We start from the raw sequence: 21,354 nt of genomic DNA, 5'->3' as shown, positions 1-21,354 counted from the left end.
AAAAACGATGCTAGTACATATCCAGGTGAGCATTATTAATTTTATGTGCTCAGTGTGAGTGAAGGCGGCGGCCAAAGTTCGATGAGAAAGCAAAGAATAAGTGGAATGCCAATTTAGTCCGAGAAAATAAACAAATCGCAGAGATGAGCATAGGCTCTGGGAGGATTGCTCTTGGATGTTACTGTTGCTGGGTCTGGTATTTTATTTGAATTTGATGGGCGCATGTTTTGTGTCTGCGTTGTTCAAAAGTTTCCTATGCAAATGACCACGCGAACTGAAGCTGAAGCTGATGCTGGCCAATTAATCGAGTATCGATATCAAAGCCAACGCGATCCATTGATTACTTAACAACATCATTATTATACGAGGAGAAAGACAAAGATAAATGTGCTCAACAGCTGCAGCTGTCAGCCCTGTCACTTGGCATTAAGAGCCTTCCCATTACTCCCCCCGAATCTGAATCTCTGACTTTGCGGTTTTAGGAAGGCGCCACATCAATCATCGCATTAAATGCAGACAGATGAAGAACTAAAGAGCGATAAAGTAAGTATAAGTTTCTTGCTATCAGAATTAAGAGGAAACCTTCTAAATGGGATCGATTACCAACCAACATAACTGTGGGAATTGTTCTGAAAGTATGCGGGCAACTCTCGCTGTTAATTCCCAGCGGTCACTTCTTCGGAAACACCTATACGTATACACGATATTGCAGAAGCTTTGTATTAAATTCGGTTCCGGCGAAGCCAGCCACTCAATACACATAAGAGTTCGCTTGAAATTTCGAAAAAGTCAGCTGCACTTATTGTTATTAGGTATAGAAATATGTGATCTTTGCCTCCATCACTCATTAGCCGCAAGCCGCATCTCTCCCCTCGATTGTGGCATAAAGTGCATGATAAATAAATACATATAACATATAGAATGCCTCAGGTCTGGCGTTTTGTATGCGGAAAAGCTTTGCAGTGAAACCTTCACATGGTTTCATTTATTCTAATAATTGTCTTTTATTTTTTATGTGCAGCATTAATTTGCGAGCACACAACACTTTGGTCTGGGTCTGGGTCTGGTCTGGGTGAGTTTTTTTCTGCCAGTCTGTCAATTAACCTCAGCGCTTTGCGTTGATAATATAAGTTATGGCTTTTTAATCGCTAAAAATTTGCATGCCCACTGTTTGAGTGAGTGTGCGTGTGTATGTATGTGTGTGAGTGTATGTGAGTGTGCACAGCATTGCACTCGAACTTGTGCTCGTATTTCAGTCTTGCTGTCTGCTCCGTTTGCTGTCATTAGCCAGGCCTCTTTTGAAGCGAAGTGCAGAGGGGCCTGAGGCTGTTGAATCTGAATCTGTATCTGTCCCTGGCTCGCAACTTGCCTCGAATCGAAGTGCAAGTTGAAGTTGAAGCTAAGTCGATGCCTTTTTTGAATTTCATTCAGAAAGAACGCAACTTCGACTCCGACTCTGACTCCGACTTGACTTGACTTGGGCATAAATAATTCATTAGTCGCTTACATTTTGTATCTGTCAGATACATATTCGTATCTGTCAAGCTTTTGATGCACGTCACTGACCCGAGAGTTGCAGTTGGCGTTATACAATTTGCGAATTTGATTTGTTTTTCCCCTCCCTCTTTGTCTTTGTATTTTCTTTGTCTCTGTTTCACCTCTTTCTTTTTGGGGTGTCTTCCTTCAATAATATCCATCGGGATACATGAATCAGACTTATTCAATTGTACATTCGAGTCGTCAAAACGTACTCATATGTACTCGGTACTCGTTACTCGACTTTTATGTCGTGTGTTTGTGTTTGTATCAATATTTTTTCTTTTTGTTTTTGGCGGGTCAGTGCACTTTCGGCAACGCGACAATTATTTTACTGCTCGAAATTGGGATTGAAAATACATACAAACTGTGGCGTGTGTGTAGATATGTTTGTACTACAAATGTATCAGGCGAGTGCGAGTGTGAGTGTGAGGCGAGTATCAGGCGTATAATTAGACAAAGCGGGCAATTAAAGCGCGCTCTAATCACATTAACCACGGCTCATTTAGGTCGCCATGCGATACGCTTAGGTTGGAGATCGAGTTCGTGATCGTTGTTGGTCTCAAAGCCCGGGATTCCTATACATAACTATGCTATTTGCATAGTAGGCACCATCTATTCAGCTCTCGTTTGTTGTGCTGCCATTGTCGATCTGGATCTGTTGTTGTTGCTCTGCTCTGCTATGCTGTGTTGTGCTGTGCTGAGCTGTGTTGTGGGTACCGTTGCCACCCAGCTTGGCCAGCATCATTAATCTTAATGATACGAAAGTTGCGACTGATTAATTTGTTCGATAATTAAAATTGATTGGCCTCTGGCAAGCCGGAGAAAACAGTACGCACACTGGACTTCGTCTGACAGTCTGACAGTCTGGCATTCGGGCAGCAGGCGGCGACGATATTCACAGCCTCTCGCATAATAAATGATCTTCGCAAAAACCAAAATAAAAAATAAAGTGAGCCAAAAGAAACAATAAAACGGAAGCAACAAACGCTCTGGGAAGGAAGTGAGCCATAATAAAAGTCGTGGAATACCTTGTTTATTTTTATACCCTAACCGATCAAATAATAAGGAAAGAACTTGATTGAAATATATATAAATAAATACGCAAGAGCTTTGATGAGATTAAGAGAGATTAGCAAGAACTTACTAAAGACTCTTGGCTGACGTCTCAGCTAATATGCCCGATCTGAACATGAGTCGTTAAAGTAAAACGGGTAATGAGAATGTTATATACGAGCTCGAGCGTATGTAGGGAAATGTTTAACGCGACTTTTGAGTGCGAATTTCAGCGTCTTCTGCTGTCACGCAATTTCCGGCACGTTTTTGCATCTGCGAGTGAAATAAAAACAAAAAACAAAGCAATTGTAGATCATGTAACTTGTGACATGTCTATTAACTACTTCCATTGTTATGGCCTACAGTTAACGCCTACTCGCACTTATCATCCGCATTGTTGCAACTAACATGGAAGAACACTGAGAAGTTTTAGTCAGGATTCACATTCTTATTCGTAGAACACTCGAATCGTGTGCGGTTATTTATTTATGCTTGACAGATTTGTCAGAATTAACAACGTAATTTTTCAGTGTTTCAGCGTTTTATTTGAAATTTATTTATTTTGGCGAAGCGAGCGGCGATAACCGGCACTCTCTAAGTCCAGAAAGCTGAAAAAATTATGTCACAGCAGCGTCAAAAATTGTGCATATTATATGTGCGAATATATATTCATCTTTCTATGCGTATACATACATATATGCTACTCTTAAGTTGGTATGTCGGATGTCGGTATGTCTAGTCACAGCTAATAAATCTTACAAGAGAATATGCCCCGACCCCAGTCGGCTCGACTCGACTCACATTTCCACCAGACTATAACACTCAACTCGAGCACTCAACAAGTCGGCCACATGTGCCACATAGTTATACTGTTTCTATTTGTTTTTGTTATTGTTTTTATTATTTTGCATATTTATATGTTCATATATTTATTTTCATTTTTACATTTTTGGTATGCTCGTTTGTTGCTGTTGTGTTTTTACTTTAATTATTGCCAATTTATAATTTTTTTGTTTATGTCTAGCATATATCACAGTTTTTATTGCAATTTGTTGGACTTTTTCGCTGATGATGCTTTCGCTTGGCTTGGTTTGCTGTTGCCTTTTGGTGGATTAATTAAAGCATTTTTATTGTTTCCTCGTTGTTGCTACTTTTTGATTATATAATACATTTTATGGGGCTGCACCCGCCAAAAGTTCCCCGCTCGTTCCCCATTTGATCATGATCTTTTTCAAATTTCAAACAAATATATCAAAATTCTGACACGCTTCTATCTGCTCCCAAAACATAGGCACAAACAATGGGCATAAGGTAAAGTAAATAAAAATTAAAAGAATTGCCAAAAATTAAAAAAAGACGGCCATGTGCTATTTTTGTATTGATGCCTCTTGGATTCGCCTGCCGCGTTTTTAATTTTTTGCGATTTTCTTTTTTTTTTTTGTTCGATACCTTTGGAAATTTTATTTTTGCTATAAATCTAACCTCAAAGCCTTCTCACTCATCATTTGTCTAATTTTTTTAGAACAAATTCTTTTTTTTTTTTGTATTTTCTTTTCGTTTTTTGTTTATTTTCCCGACATTTCTTCTGCTTTTTATTTAGTTTTGCGGCCGCTTTTTGCATGTCTGAATACACATACATACTCGTATATTAACTAATTATTTTCTCTACATATATTTTTTCGATTATTTCTTATACTTTTTAACTGCACGCTCACACCCACTAGAAGGAAAAGCAATCGTGGGTGTTTCTATTTTTAGTAAAGGGCGTGTTTAGTTTATTTTCAGTTTTATAGTTTTTGATTTTTCTCCTTTTTTTTTTCGATGAAATGCGTTAAAGTTTTGCATAAACAATGATTCAGTTTCGATTCAATTGGCAGTTCTGTAAGACATTTATTCACATCGCAATCAACGAAAATAGAATGTGATCCGAGTCAAGATCTTCCCAATCCTCCAGATATGTATGTTAATACTAAACTAAGTTTCACAAAATCCTCTTCATATTCACCTTTTAGTCCACAGCTCGAAATAATACGTGAGAAGCTTTGCTTTGTGGTTCACTTTGATTCGTTGTTCACTTTACTTTGTGGTTCACTTTTGTGTTATTTTACCGGTCGTTTTTTTTGGGGATATATTTTCGAGTTTAGCTCGTTCGTAACATGATATAAAACTTACGACATTTTCGACGAGTGAACATGAAAATGTTTGGATTCTTTTGCCGCGCAGACTTAGCATTCGCAAAATCCGAAAGCAGACTGAATCTGAATTGAGTGCAAAACTTTTGCTCCGACTATCTTTAATATATACGCAAGATGCCATCGTATAAACACACATCACCGGTTCTCATCATACCGAGAAACATGGCTGGGAATAGGAAAATAGTTCTCTATATTTCTCATTGGCTTTTTTTTGTTGGTACAGTGGGGGTTTACATAAATATTTTGGCTTGCTCTTGCTGCGTTTGCATCCCACACTTTATCCTTGCACATGCAGGGGAAATTAATCATATTTATAGTGTTTATTTAATAACTTTCTGTGTTTAATAATTTTCAATCTTTCCTTGTAAATTTCACAAATTTCTTGGATTTGAACTTGCGAAGAATTTCATATTCATTCGCCGATTTGTGCGCATCTCTATAAGATGATTTTTTTCTCGCTCTCTTTGGTCGATCGTTAAGGCTGAGCATAAATTTAGAATTTTCCTGTGTCTGTGTGTGGGTGTGCGCGTGTGTGTAAGTATGCTAATAATACCCTTTAGATAATCGCAAGGGGTATTTCCCTTTCATATTTATATTGTCTAAAAAAATTCCCAAAAAATTATTTTATGTGATATTATAATATTTTTGGGGATTTTGGATGGTAAAAGAACCAATATTAAGTGTTTAATATTTATGAAGTCTAGGTGCCAGGGTATTCCCCTATTCATCTGCTTCACTTTCGCATTCAATCTTTTCGTAACGATCTGGCAACTTTGCATATTGCCCAAAAGACATTAGAAATTTTAATTGACCAGCGAAATACTTAAATGAAATGTCAATATCTAGCGCCAGCTGCAAGTTGCTCGCCAAATCTATAATTGTGCTTGTCTTCTATATACTTTATAATATATTACAGACATCTGCAAGAATTACAAAAAATAAAATAAGGTAAATTCAAAATAAAATCCTCTCTACATGGCGCCAAGGGCGCTGCGATCTTGACCATAGACGAGACACTTGGCTCGTTGCCTCCCTCCGACTTCCCCGAAATTTGTTGTTCGTTCCGTGACATAATCCGAGTCGAGTGCATACTGATCGCATACTCGGGGATCTGTCCCTGAGCCTGGAGCTGAGTGTGTCTGTGTCTGTGGCGTGTGTCTGAAGTCTCGAGAGTGTCTGAGTTGACTGGGAGGGTGTGGCGGCGTTTTGGCTCATTAGACGTTGCGCATCAGCGAATGCCTTCTATGAATTTATGATCCTATAAAGTCGGAACGCCTGGTCGACGGGGCGGACATCTTTGTCGCATTTCCCAAATATTATTTTGTTGTTGTTGTTGCTGTGTTATTTCGGTCTCTCTATCGTTCTGCCTGCCAACTCGTTTGTGGTTGTTGTTATTTGGCGTTAATTGCCAAATGGCTGTGACAAGTCTCGTGCCGCGCCCACGAATTCTCGCCCCACACTCTCTTTCCTCCGCTAATACCCTTCGGTCCCTCTTGACTATTGCCGTGCCGGCATTGAGATAAAAGACAGAGAATAACTACTAAAAGTCCGCTCGTGATTGCGATTGTGATGCCGATTGTGGCGATTGTCGATGGCGATGGCGATGCCGATGCCGATGATGAGGGTGCGTTGATCTTGGCACTCATTTAACTCAACGAGATGTGAGTTCATCTTGATCTTCTAGGAAGTCTTTATATGCAATTTATTATGCAAACGGTTTCTCTCTTTCCATATTTCTCAGCGATCATTTCATCTTTAATTAAATCGAATTTATGTGATTTTCCAAGAGCGTGTGACACTCATGTGGCTTACAAATTTATGGGGAATTCCACTTGTCAAACTTGTTTTATGCACTTCCAAGAGATTTGATGAGAGATAGATAGAGAGAAGTTTTGCCTATCAGATTACGCAAAATCTAAAAAATTTCCAAACGAGAAGCTCTCTAATTTGCCCGCTAATAGAATGAGAAGGGAAAGAATAGGAATTATTCAATAATGAAGTGCTAAACGGGCTGCCTCCAAATAATGAGCGATCCAATTAAGATAGCTGCAAAAACAAGAACTGTTTGGTTTTTTTATGATTATGATTTCCTAATTACAAGCATCATAAAATCATAATTAAACAATAAAAAAGAAGCTGACTTTTATGGCAAACCACTTAAGAGTGCGAGTACAAAAAAACAAGCCAGCAATTCTATTTGAGTTGATGCTGATGTTGCTTTTGCTGCTGCGCACTTGGGAGCATAAATTTTATAACACATTTTACAAGACATTAAAATTTAGCAGCAAACAAATTTTATTGCGCACCAATTGAGGTCAGCATAAAAAGCAAAGAAACTAAATGAAAAGCGAGCCCCGATTTCCTTTTATGCCATCCCAAAACTAAGTGAGAGAACTTGACGACTTGAAGATACTTGGAAGTAAATCGCGAATTTCGGATGAACCGGCTGAGGTTTTGCGTTTTGAGGTAGACAACTATACCTTATAATTTCTGGAGTTTCGAGCATAATTATATATGGACTCGAATGCAATTTAATTACCTGAAGGAGCACCCCGATGGCATAGTTTGGCTTTTTGGCCTCATTCTCAACGGGCCTTGAGCTAGTGGCTAACATCTTGAGCACTGATCACTGATGACTTAACCACTTTAATTGGCACTGAACACAAGTTGATCAGTATGTACTGTTTTCTCTCTTTGTGTGTGTGTGTATGTGTGTGTTTCCTCGTTTTGCCTTTTGGCTATTTGCACTGCATTTTCACTGCGATGATTGCGACCCGATATATCACTTCGGTACTCGATAACTACGCGTTTGCATTTACGTTTGCGCAGACTCAACGCCCACATGCAATTTACACGCTTAGCCACAACAAACACGACTGCAACATGCAGCATGCACGCCAGCAATCAGCAACAGCCAGAGCAACAGCAACAGCAATGCAATAGGAAGTGTCGTTGTGGCTGTTCGCATGAACTCTCGTCCAAGTTCACTAAACTGTTTGCTGCTCTGCTCTGATCTGGTCAGGCCAAAAAAGACTGGAATTGCCTTTGAGACGTCGAGACTTGGGCAATTTGTAAGGCGTTTAAGCTGCGCTTTTGTAATTTGCGTTTGCGTTTTGGGCCAAGCCTCGGCTTCGAATTTTATGTCCTTTATTTATCTTGTCTTCGCGTGGGTGTGTTTGTTTATCCTTGTGTGTGTGTGTGTGTGTGTGTGTTGGGTGTTGTTTGTTGTTTGTATTGTCGCGCACATGCGTCGTCCGCATGCTTGGCTCTACATGTTGCGCACAACTGAGAGATCTCGGAGATCTGTTGGCTTTTACTGCTGGTGCTGGTGCTGGATGCGAACGCAGAATGACGCCGACGCCAGCAGCCGACGCTGAGAAACTCGCTGTTGCTGTTGCTGTTGCTTCACGACACGACAATACAGAACGGAACAAGTTACAAGCAACAACAGCAACATCAGCAACATCAGCAGCAGCAGCAACAACAATAAATAAGACAAGGCAAAAGGGCGCAGTTGCTGCGAATGCTGCAGTCTGCTTCGGCGTCTCAGTCTGCGTTGGCGTTGACGTTGCTTTTGCTCTCCGCTGTCTGCTGTCTGCGGTCTGCTGACTGCTGCTTAAGGCAAATAAATTGCTGCCCAACTCAAAGACGAAGAAGACGCCTTGTCGCGCCTGTTTTGGCACCCATGAGCAGAATGTAACTGTCGAAATTTTCCTAATGAAATATGATTAAAGCTTAATGAAAAATGAGCTGTAGCAACAACTGTCCATGATATGATTGGATCTTTGATTAGATTGGGCAACTCGCCGCTCGCAACTCGTAAACAAAGCAACCAAAGGCAATGACTGCTCTTCAGCTCTTCAACAACGGAATACACAACAGAAAAAAACAGTTCATAAACCAGCTCGAATACCCTGCAAAAGAATCGTACTACACGTGTGCCAAAGATCATCGGGTTTTATTTATATTAATCGCATGCAAAATTCGATACGACGGAATGACATTCATGACATTCTTAAGTTGATTTCTTTACGGTATATTAATGAATTTCTGATGCCTATCAAAGAAGCTATTTAGTGGCGTATGCACGAGTGTATAAAGCATAAAGCCCTTCTTATAAACAGCGCACATATTGGACACTTATTAACGCTTCATTAAATTCTTGTAGCGCCCACCAACAAAATTAAAGCGACAGCTGAGAAATGTAAGAAGAAGCCGAAGATCGAAAGAACAGCAGAAATAGGGGGAGGTGGAAGAAACAAAGATTCTGCCAGACTCGTATGTAAAACTGGTTTTGGTCCGTTGTTTTCTTTTGACTTTTGGGGCACCAACCAACCAGAAGATAAGACTCCACCGTTGTTCTCTGGGAGCACATGGTGGCCGGCAATCACACGAGATAAAATCTAAGTTAATTGAGCTACTCCGGTGCCCTACGCTGGAGGGGAGCCGGAACTGTTTAAGGTAATTGATTAAATTGAAAGAATAAGAGTTAGATAAATAGATCAGCAATTGCCAAATTAAGTTAAGTAGGGAAAGGATCTGATAAGCCGATAATGTGCCAATTACAAGCTCATTTAAATTCCTTGCAATCCCCAATTAACCTAAGTGAGATCCGCTTTATCGATATTTGTGATAAGCCGAACAGTGTAGGGTATCTTAAAACTTACATTCAATCATCGCGGTTGCTGAAGAAAACCACACAAAAACACTGATCTCTTATGATTGAGGCCCAAAAGAAATCAACAACATTACGACGACGACGACGACGTCGACGACTATAAAGCATAAAAATTAATACATTTTTCGAATTATTTTATTACGCGCCAACAACAAGAAGCAGATCCAACAAGTGAGAAAGCTACCGGCGAGTGTGCTCGACTGCGAGATACTCGCTACTACATCAAAACAGTGCGGTAATATTCTTAAAATATAACAAACTAATATATCGCAAAATACTACAAATATACCAAAGGCTATAATTGGTATATATTTAAAATATACCATTGCATACAATAAAATACCAGATTGTCATACCTTCTAAATTTTTTATCTGATTGCAACCATTCAGACTGACGCTGATCAAGAATATATATTTTATGGGTTCGGAGATGTCTTCTCCTATCTGTTACATTCATTTCCTGCCGGCACAAACTTATAATACCCTGCTATCCTATAGGTAGCGGGTATAAAAACAATGCCGCACTACAGAAAGCGAAAATTAAGCGAAATGAAATGAATCGAAACGTAACGAAGGGAAAACAAAACAAAGTTCAGGGCTATAGCACATATAAAGCCGAGTAGGGGACTTGAGACACTCTGCTCTGGTCCCTCGGCCTGGTCAATCCATCAAAAGAGATTATATTCATTAACTAGGCAGCGAAGCAGCAACGCAACAAGCCTGTTACTGGGCCTTGAGCTCAGACTCAGACTCAGACTGGGACTGGGATAAGAATCAACTGGTGGTGACTGCTGGAATTTCTTAAATTTTTTTGACAGTTCTCATCAAAATGTGTTGAAATTGTTATTATTGTTATTGCGCTGTTGTTCTTATTGTTATTACGAGCAAATTTACAAAAATCATCTAGCAGATCGCAATGAGCAATGATAGTATTGAGTATTGAGCGTTGAGCATCATCGCATCATGGCATTTTAGTGCCACCATGACGTACCACAATTTCAATTTCAAATGCCCAAGATCTGTGAACTCCATTAAAAAAACCGTTTCACTATTCTCGTAATTGTTGCTCTTGTTGTTGTCTTCAGTCTTCAGTATTTAGACTACACAAGAGTTGTTTCACGATCGTTTTTCAACATGTGTCTGAATCGTCGCCGTCGTCGTAGTCGTGAATGTCTCGTATCGTCTTGACATCAGATATATAAATATGATTGGGGACGGACGGACGGTCAGACGGCGAGCGTCTCTTAACCTTGTAATGAAATATATCTTTCTAAATGTTAACTAAGTATATACATTCAGATATCTTAACGGGCACAGATTCCTGCAGCTGTCGGATGTTCTCACAGCCAGCCAGCCAGCCAGCAAGAATTTCGAGTAATTTGTGTACAGTTTGACATGTTTACATGCTCTCGAAAATGAGGCGAAAGGCTAATAGCCATTTACAGCACTTTCGCTGCGAGTTCCTCGATCGGACAACAGCTGCTTTCTATCAGGGATTGCGTAAAAAGCGAATCTGATCCGATGACCTGCCTGGCTGGGCCTATTTGTAAATACACGCCACCAGCTTCCGGGGCCACTCAGGGGCCAATATTTTCGAAGATAATGCCACTGATGAATTACATGCCCAGATCCCCTTCTTGAAGTCGACACCAACAGCCAATCGGCGATAAGAAAGGCAGCCAAATTATAAAACAATTAGTTGTCTAAGGCCAAGCCAAAGCAAACAAGTGAATTGCTGAATGTTTAACACCAATAAGGAGCGAGTATCGTGAACTTGAAGCATCAACTCGACTCGACTCGACTCGACTGGTTAAACGAACTGAAACTGCTTTCAATACCCGCAATATCATCTCATCTGAGATCCGAGATCTCGCAGATTCGTCTCCAAATAAGTCTCTCGATCCGCAAGTGGGCTAACCAGTGCATTCAAGCCATTGTCTTTGGTGCTTTTGTTGGATAATTTAAGGCAGCAAATATGGCATTTATACGCATACATTAAAAATGCTTAATACTCATATTTACGCGACTCTTTTTGAATTTAATTATTCAACGCCATTTGGGGCTTGGATGTACACTCATTCGAGTACTCGAAAGCTCTTGCTTTTAGCTCATAACACACTCGTAATCGTATGTCTGTTTTTTTTCAGCACACCTCTCAATGGCGATGATGGTCTTTCCTTAGTGGGCAGCTCTAAGTTGCAACACACATGAGTTGTAGATGGAGTGTATTTAGTTAACTGCTCTCAGCCACCTGCAGCATTCGAAATTAATCAAACAAAGGTGCCAGCCGTACCTTCAACTATGGTTATTGCAATAAATTCAGGGAGGGGTCTTTATAGGCAATCCAAACGAATCGGCGGATTCGACTTGACAACCTTCTCAGACTTGGCAACGAATGTGGAAATAAGTACTAAGATGTTAGTCTGTATTTATGACATTAGACACAGTTGTTCTACGCTGATAAACTGTCAACTACCCTGCATTAAATTCTTCTTTCCACTCTCCATATAAATCCATCTAGATTATGTTTCATTTTATTTAATAGACAAAAACTCGTATTCCAAAACACAAACTCACTTCCTGCATTTGAATATTTGCCAAATTCGAAAAATTGTGGCCATAAAATGAATAGACTATTACTTAAGAAGGAGACATTCTGGGGTCGGAGATGTCTCTGTTAAAATTAATAAAAGATGGTCATAAAATTAATAAAATTGAATATAAAAAGTCCAGATTAGAAATGCAAACAATGCTAATTCATATGAATACACTCATTAGCATGCTACGGTATTTTGAATACGACGATCTAGTTGTTTATTGCTGATTCGAGGTTCGGTTCGGCTTATAAATCGATCAATTTTGTTTTAACTTGATATGCGAAAATCGCAAAACAAGTCGCGAGGTAGTTGAGAAATCAATCGCTTTTACTACAACGACAACGACAAAGTATGAGGTATGAGTAGCCATAACTGTGTTTTACTACCAATCTGCAGACGATGGCAATTGTTGTTTCGATTGATATTTGCATTGTTTGCTGTTTTTAGTTGCGTTCATTAACCGCTGGTGTTTCTGACCCCCAAAGCCCAAACCTAAAGCCAAGTCCAAGTCTCAGTTTACCACGTTCTGGTTTGGTTCTAATTTATTGTATTTTTGTATTTTTACTTGTTGTCGTATGCACAATAATGCCATCAATCTAGCTGCTCGTTCGATTGGATTCATTTCGTTTTAATTCGATTCGAATCGATTCGATTTTTATGTATGTTTGGTTTGGCAATTGCCAAATTGTCATGTTTGCCAGGTGGCATGGCAAATCCAATGAGAGAGTTCACCTGTGGGTGGATACTACTAGATATCTGGGGGCATTGTCACTCATGCCCCCGCTCAGGTCGAAACAAGTTTGTTTGCAAATCTGTGACTCTTTTTTTTTCTCTCCCTCTCTGTCTCTCTGTCTGTTGTTTTGTTGCTGTGAAGTGTGTCTGATTCTTTTTGCCATATGATATGACCCAATTTCCTTGACACATGCCTGGCAGGTTTAAAAACCCAAAAACTGTTACGGTTAACAATCAATTCTGCTGGCGAGTGTTGCCAGCACTTATTACCTAGTTGTATTTCTTGTTTCTTTTTTTGCTCCCCCTCTTGTGGCTTGTTTCTTTCTTGCAGATTTCATTAGTCAATAATTGAGTTTACCTGTCTGTTTTGTCAGTGAACCCATAAACACGAACTGCGCCCCGGGGGCAGCCAAACCCGACCGAGCCAAAGCCAAAGCCAACGCCAAAAATCAAAAATCAAAATCAAAGGCGAAGCAACTGCCACCAAAGCTAAAGCCCAAGTGTTGGAAGCTTCATTCAGAACCTCGGAGCGTCAAAGTTCCCACGGTTGAAATTCTTTACGCATGCTCTGACTGTGGGGCATGCAACTCGAAGGCGCAACCTTAGACTTTCGCCTTCTATTCTATTCACTGCTGTCAATGCAAACTGGCCGCCAGTCGAATTAATATATTTCATTATATTTATGTGGAACAGATGCGTCGATCGATATACTGCAGCCCACAGCACATCGCAATCGAGGCATAATCGTATAATCATAATAAACACATCCACGCAACGTCAACAGCAACAGCAGCTAAATTATGTAGAGGTGGGGAAATTGAAATGTTGTGAAACAACAATTATTAAATGTTTTATTAACCTTTTTTAGAGGTTATTAAAATTTGATAAGAAAACGCATAAAAACACAGACTTTAGCCGAAAATATAAAAACATCGGAAACGTCGTTTACGCTCCACCTCTAAAAGTAAGCCTAAGTAGCACGTGCGTAAGTTTTGGGCTGCTGTTGCTATTGTTGTTGCTGTTGCTTTTTGGTAATGACCCAAATTTCATAGCCTAATGGTCGTTTAATTATACGACAGACAGCGACAGCAGCAGCAACAGCAGCAGCAACCGAAACATAAATACAAACTAATTGTACAATAACAAGGCATTCCCGTCAATATGGGTATGGGTGTTTATATCGATCAGCGATATAACAAAAGGCTAAACAATGGATTTTTAAACAAATATAGTGTGTTCATAATTACATATTAAATGCTTCACAATATATCGCTGTTCCCGTACACCACCCGAGCTCCATCTATCGGCCAGCGGCGGAAATGCGGCACACGCACTCGCTCAGCTGTTGACGTAGGCCTAGCATCTGTTAGTCCAGTCTGCTGTCAAGAACAACAGCATTGTGTAGCCGCCAGCCACACTCAGAAAATAATTATGGCAACAAAAATACTCATTCTACTTGAAATGAAAAATTGCTATTGTAAGAGAGTATTATATTATTTAAAATCGTTTAATATCGATAGTCATTGTTCAATAGTATGTTTTATCGATAGTCATCACTCACTTTCAAATCTTTATTTAATTTAATGATACCATTCAATATAGATAATCATTGTTTCTTAATATATATATATCCGATATTCTTCATTCGATAGTAATATTTGAAAAACTATCGAATATTTTTGGAAATTTGCAGCACTTGCCATCAGCTGTCTGTGGAGAAGTTAACAAATTTATCTATAATTTGTAAGAGAGTATTTATTTTAAGTTTGTATTATTTAAAATCTTTTAATATCAATAGTCATTGCTCAATAGTATGTTTTATAGATAGTCATCACTCGGGAGTAACATTTATTTCAAATCTTTATTTCGCAATATTTAATTTAATGAGATAATATAATATATAATATATAGTATCCGATATTCTTCATTCGATAGTAATATTTGAAAAAACTATCGAATTTTTTTGGAAATTTGCAACACTCGCCATCAGCTGTCTGTGGAGAAGTTAACAAATTTATCATCATGCTCTACGCATTTTACATTCGTAGACACAAACACAGTTGTTGCTGTCGGCAACAGTTGCTGCTGGGGCTGTTGTTGGTTGCTGTCGCTGTTGCTGTTGGTGTTAACGCAGTTGTTGTTGCTGGCGCTGGAGCACAGTAATTTGTGTATATTGTTGAGTAATTGACACGCCTGCTTTACCTAAGCAAAATTGCCAATTGTTTGGAGTGCTAAAAATTAATAAGTGTGTTTAGGTTTCTCAAAGTCTTTTCTTTAGGCCTTTTGACTCATTTCGTTGCGCTCTTCATGCTGTCTATTTCTTTTTCTTTTCTTCGTTTTTTGGTATGTTTTATGTTTTGTTGCTGTTGCTGTACTTGAAGGCAATGACTGTGTTCAGCATGTGGCATACAAATTGCTACTATTCGTTGTTGTTGCTTTTCTTTTCTTTTAAAGAGCCCTTGCCCACAAGCGTTCATTGCAATCAGCAGCTACATTATAAATATGTACGATACATAAGATCTCTTATATAGTATTCGAGTATAATATTTGCTTATGAATTTGGTCCGCTGCCATACATTTTAATGTATAATCGAACTCAAATTTATTGCAGGCAAACTATTTGGCAGAAAGGAAATCCAAATTTAGAATAAAATACAAAAATAATCGGAATATTTTAAATGAAATGGGCTCATGTTATTACCTGCCAAAATAGAATTTCGAGTATTGCTTTATAAAAGCATTTTCAATAAAATTTGAATATTGTTGTCCATTTCAAATTTGGCTTCGATACTATTCGGAATTGATAATTAATTTTGAAAAATTGTAGTTGTGGATAAATGATAAATGATCGTCTGTAGACGATGAGTTTTATGCATACGAGTATAAAAATAAATGTATATCGAATGTACTTTTTCTTGAATCGTGCACAAGCATTTCTTAACGTGGCCGCCATGCACTTGTCCAAATAAAAAATAGAATAAGCATCGCATACAAACATGCACAATTCTTGAAAATAAAACATATGTACACATCAACCGATCTATATATACAGATATCTAAATATATAACGATCCATATGTTTATGCAAAATTGCTCTTTTCCGATCGAAAGTGTTGCATGTTTTAGTCTGCGAGGCGAGGCAGTCACATTTAAAGCTACCAAATTAATTAGATTATAATAAATAAGCTTATTGTTTAGATTGTCGATGAATTATAAATAGCGCACAAAGCAGCTGAGTTAGTGGCAGACGTGCCTCAACTCATATATGCCAATATAGCATATAGCATTGCACTGATAAGAGACGAGATTGGCGCCGAATTGATGTTCACGGATCGAGGATGCTATCGCCAAGTTCTATGTCATGTTGCTAGCACACATTTTTGATAGACAGAGCAGCGAACTGTGCTGATCACTAAACGATTTGATCTCGATCGTCATCGTCATCGACATCGACATCGTCGCGTCGTTAGATTCATGTACAACTTGGCGTATACATAACAGACATTGAGTAGCCCACATGAGTGTAAAACTGTGTGTGCGTGTAGCTAAACATTTGAGTAAACATCGTCACATTTGTGCCACAAATTAACATCTATCAGTGACCGAGTCTTCTGTGTACATTTCGAGTATCTGCAAGTATCTATCACCTATCAGCAGTCAGCAGCTTTTAAGGGCCACGTTTAAACACTGTGAGAGTGTGTACTGAGTGTGTGTGTGGTCCTAGGTCTACAGGCGGCAAGTTGTGCGCTCAGATAGCGACAGCGACTAAGAGGCGTTTAGTAGCCGGCAGCAGCAGCAGCGAAAACAAACACGGAAATATTTGTCCAAGCAATAAGAGAATACAGACAGAGGCTGTTCGTTCAGTCAACGAAATGCAAATAGATAATAAATAAAACTGGTCGATTTAATTATGACAATAAATCGAATTTATATGCAAATTATAGTTTGTTAGGTTTGACCAGAAGCCCCAGAAGCGAAATTTATACAGATAGCAAACAACAAATAATCAATAACATATAACATCTAAGATTTAACAAATAACAAATAGATGAAAGGGTGTGGGACTCATATATAATGCGATTACTAAACGAATACAGAATACAGATGAAGAGCATCGATAGCCGCACATATGGAAGATTATCATGTTTCATCGGTCGATGGAGGCTTCCGAGAAGTATCTCTCCGCATCCAGGAACTGCAGCAGGGTGCAATCAAAACGACATTCTTCCCATCAGCCGATTCATAAATCATTCCTCCCAAATTTATAACAAAATAAATACGCCCTGCTTGAGTCTCTGTCGGAGCGACCTCACATAGATCGCAGCATAAAACCGCAACATTTTGTCTAATTCTGGGGAATCGAAACAAAGGCATTCCGACAGATCCGGGGCTGCCCAATGGGCTCCTTGAAATATTAATAAAAAAAAAAACGAGAACACACAAATGTCGAAGTCGACGTCGACGTCGAAGACCCTGCCATTAAAGAATCTTTTTTGTTTCGAATTGAAAGATGTTTCAAGTTTATGAGACCGCTGCACCCATTCTCAAGTTCAATGATAAAGCGATGATGCCTCAAGCTTTGCTTTTAAATAGACCTGAGGGGGAGTCTGAGGGAGGAAAGTCTAAGCCACAGCCAAAGCCACTTTGACTTCTGAATTCAAGCAGAGAAGAGTTTAGCATATGAATAAAAGCGGCGGGTCCCCAATTTATATGCAAAGCACTAAGCGTAAGTCGATAATACCAAAGCTATAGACGATGTGTGATGTGTGTATATGTAAAGTATATCTTCAGAGCTGTGATGATGATGCCACCAAACCAAAGTGATGACAACAGTTGTGTGAAATAATTAAACGAGTGCCATAAAATCAAAATAATAATAGTTAATGAAATTATGTAAAGTGATGTTACAAGTTTCATCTGCAGAATGGAGACCAACGCTCACAACAATATGTTAAATGACAGCAAATAAATAAAAAATCATTAAGAGCGTTTCTTATGGTTGGGGAACTGCCACAAACGAAGCAAAACAAACAGACTAAATACCATATAAAGCATTAAGCCAGCTGAAGGCAACCTTAGGCCGAAACCAAAACCAAAACCGAGACTGAGTCGGAGTCGAAGACCGAGACAAAACCAGATTTTGGCTAATTTTTCAAGTTTATAGTTTATAGGCGGTTCTTGCTTTGATGTAAGCCAACAAATCAGTTAAACAAATTATTACTTATCCAAATCCAAATCCAAATGCGTGTATCTTCCTCCTAATAACACTCAAATCGATTTGGCGAAAAATTCATTCACAACTTTTGACATGCAGAAAAGAAAACGAGAAACATCGAAAACAAAACAAATGTGTAGAAAAATTGGACACACAATTATTAGAGGTGTTTTCGCCTTGAATGGGCGATTGCGGCTGTGGATGGACATTGGTAAGCAATTATGCTAATGCCTTGCTTAAAATGGCTGCCTAAAGTCCATATTAATATAATAAATAGCTAAATACCCGATGGGGAGATACCGAGATACCGGAGGGGAACTGTAGACGGAGACACAGCATGCATAACAAAATGAAACAAGATTCGAAGTCCGAAAGGCGAAATCCGAAAGATGAAATCTAAAATCCGAAATCAGTTTGGAAACCAACTGCTCACTAGGTTGAAAATGTTTAACATTAATCTTGGCTGATAAATTAAAAAAGAATTAATTAAAATCAACAAACACTTGTCGTCTCACATCTCTGCCGCGATGTGATTCTTGCTGACATTCATTTTATTTTAATTTTTTTATCACTTTGACAGCTTTTGTTTTTTAGCTTGAAATTGCTAAAGAATTTTTTCGGTCTTTTTATATTTCTCGTAAACGTGGGTGGCTCAATGCGGGTGCAGGGTGGGGTGGGGAGGTTGATTTTGGCGCATAGAGCACGTAACACACAACAGCCCATAATAATAATAATAATGCTCAAAAATGCAAAGCCAACGACTCAAAACTCAACTCGAATTGAAACCGAAACTGTCACCAACACCCTAAAGTCACGCCCCGGCAAAAACACTTCAATTTACGATTATTTATCTTTATTTTTAGCCTTTTTCTTTTGTCTCAATTGAAATCTCTGACCGTTTTGGCCATTATGACAGCATTATAATTCCGACGAGCCATTTGCCGCTATTCATCACGCAAAGGGCCCTGGCACGCCTTCCCCGAAAAAAGTATCTAATAAAATTGCTAAAATTATTACCACCGATAACTCATACTCAAATTAATTGCAAGACTTGAGCAGAGCTGAGCGGAATAATTCCGAGTTAATTATAAAGTCAGCTTGAAGATATGACCACACTTGATCCTCGTGCTTTCCTAGAGCGTATTCATAGGTCGGCCACGAAGTTACACCCATTCGAATCGTGCTTTAGCTTATTCAAAATTTTTGGCATTTGCGAGTGACAGACAAATGTTCAATTTCTTGCAATTTGTTTTCTTTTTATACCCCGTTGAAAAGTGTCCAAATGGGGTATAATGAGTGCCAAAGCGAACTGCAATTTATGACCAAATGCAGGCAATTAATTATATTAACGATAAATGTTTCCTCAATCAATATATCATTAGAATTGACCAATTAGAAAAACATTTATTGATGAAGCAATTCCTCATAGTGCAGTGGCGCCATCTATGGCTGAGTGTTTCTTGCAATGCGTATACGCATTGTGGGCACTGGGTATCTGCTAGTTGAGCTCTTTAAGAGTGCAGCGCTTCTACTTGTTCCCCTTATTTTGTGTTGATGTCAACGAACGCTAAAATTTTTCATGATATTTATTTAAAGTAGACAAAATAAATAACAAAAAAAACTAGAGAAAAAAAAACACACAGTGGGGCAACAACAACAAATAGGGGCTAAGAAACATGCGCAAAGCGTCGTCGTACGACCGAAATAAATTAATGATATACATATTCAAATTCTAAACATTATACGAAAAAATCATTGTTGAAATACAAATTGGATTGGGGCAAGCTCGAAATTCTATGACGATAAATACAAAAATTATTCCGACTACAAGCATGTATATAGAATTTGTGTGTATATAGTACTTACAGCAACTAGCGCCACATAAAAAATGACAGAATTTATTTTTAAGAAAGACGCAAGCTGAAAAAACGAGCAAAACAAAAGCAACACACATTAAAAAATTGCCCCTATTTTTCATGTGCGCTTAAGTGTGCTGATGTTGATGTTGATGTTGATGCTGTCGCCGTCTGTTGAGAGCAGCAGAGGAGCAGAGCAGCAGAAAAAGGGCTGCGACGTATGCATTGAGACTGACGCCATTTGAACTGAGGCAGTCCAGTTTCTGGTTGTCATTCCCAATTGTCAATGCCGTCCCAATGGGGTTAGACCCACACACACACGGCCATAAAGAGTGTGTGTTATCAACACTTGTCGTACTTGTGTTGTATTGAACATGTGGCGGATCACGGCTCTGACAGCCGCATCGACTTCCTAATACGCAGCCAACATTATTTATGAATTCTATTTACATGCGAGAACTCCCAACTAATATATTTACATATGTATTCATTCATTCTGCTGTTCAAGCTGTTCGTTCGTGTTGTTTTGTTAAAATTACACACCATAATGTTGTTGATAGATACGAGCAGCGACACAATACTTACATCGTCCTCGTCTCCCGCCTACTTGAGCACACGGAATAATGTGTAGGAACCGAGTGAACAGAGGTAGCGAACTATCGAGGTGCCTCAACTCAACTCAACTCATAAAGCTGATAAAATGTAAATGGATATTTTTGCAAGTGACTAATGGGTTTCCGTTTTATTTTCACAGGCTAAAATGTCACGTCTCAGTCTCAGTCTCGTCGAGTCTCGGCAGCCAAACAGATTGATCTGACTAATTGCCTTTGGTCTCTCTGTGGTCACACCTTCTGCTTGTGTCCGAAAACTGAACTCTGCAATTCTCACATCTGACAACTCACAACTCGAGTAAGAAGTAAAAAAATGTGCTGGATTTGCATTAAATACCTGCAGCTGCAAATGCAACTCATTCATGGCACGATGCAAGTATCAAATGTTGCTCTAGTCTCATGGTTTGACAAGTGAGTAGAATAAACATGTCAATATTTTATTATCTTGTTGTAAACAGTAAGTAATTTATTCCGATGAATCAGCTGATTCGCTGAATTATGGCTCAGATAAAGATACATTTCATAAGATAAACATAGCAAAAGACAAAAGAGATAACACCGCATTAAAGATCATAACGGAAGCTCATGTCAGCCAGCAGCAATGGCGCAACTGTTATCGGTCTGCTATGATATCCAGATGTGATTTATACCATGCGTAACGTATACGTAACGTATGACGTAGAGATCTATTCCCTATGCGTTCGGTTACGTTATTAAAATGGGAGTTAACATGTAAACAATAAGTTGATTCACCATTTCATCGCCCTCTATTCTAGCTTCTTCTGTTTATATTTTATTTTTGGGCCCGCACTGATTAGATTGTAATTATGTTGTTGTCTCTCTCTCTCTCTCTCTCTCTCTCTCTCTTCTCTATTCAG

At 38.9% G+C, this 21,354-nt stretch overlaps 2 protein-coding genes across 2 annotated transcripts in view; one reads left to right on the top strand and one right to left on the bottom strand.

Moving 5' to 3' along the window:
• The window catches only part of LOC133838506 (B9 domain-containing protein 1), a 43,752-nt gene that overhangs the window by 11,707 nt on the left and 10,691 nt on the right, over positions 1-21,354 (top strand). The window lies entirely within an intron of this gene.
• Positions 1-21,354, bottom strand: part of LOC133838496 (A disintegrin and metalloproteinase with thrombospondin motifs 9) — a 41,363-nt gene that overhangs the window by 17,197 nt on the left and 2,812 nt on the right.

This window comes from Drosophila sulfurigaster, chromosome 2R (genome assembly GCF_023558435.1).
Source record: "Drosophila sulfurigaster albostrigata strain 15112-1811.04 chromosome 2R, ASM2355843v2, whole genome shotgun sequence".
NCBI lineage: Eukaryota > Metazoa > Arthropoda > Insecta > Diptera > Drosophilidae > Drosophila > Drosophila sulfurigaster.
Note: the sequence above shows the minus strand (reverse complement) of the source record. Positions and strands in the feature narration are given on the sequence as shown.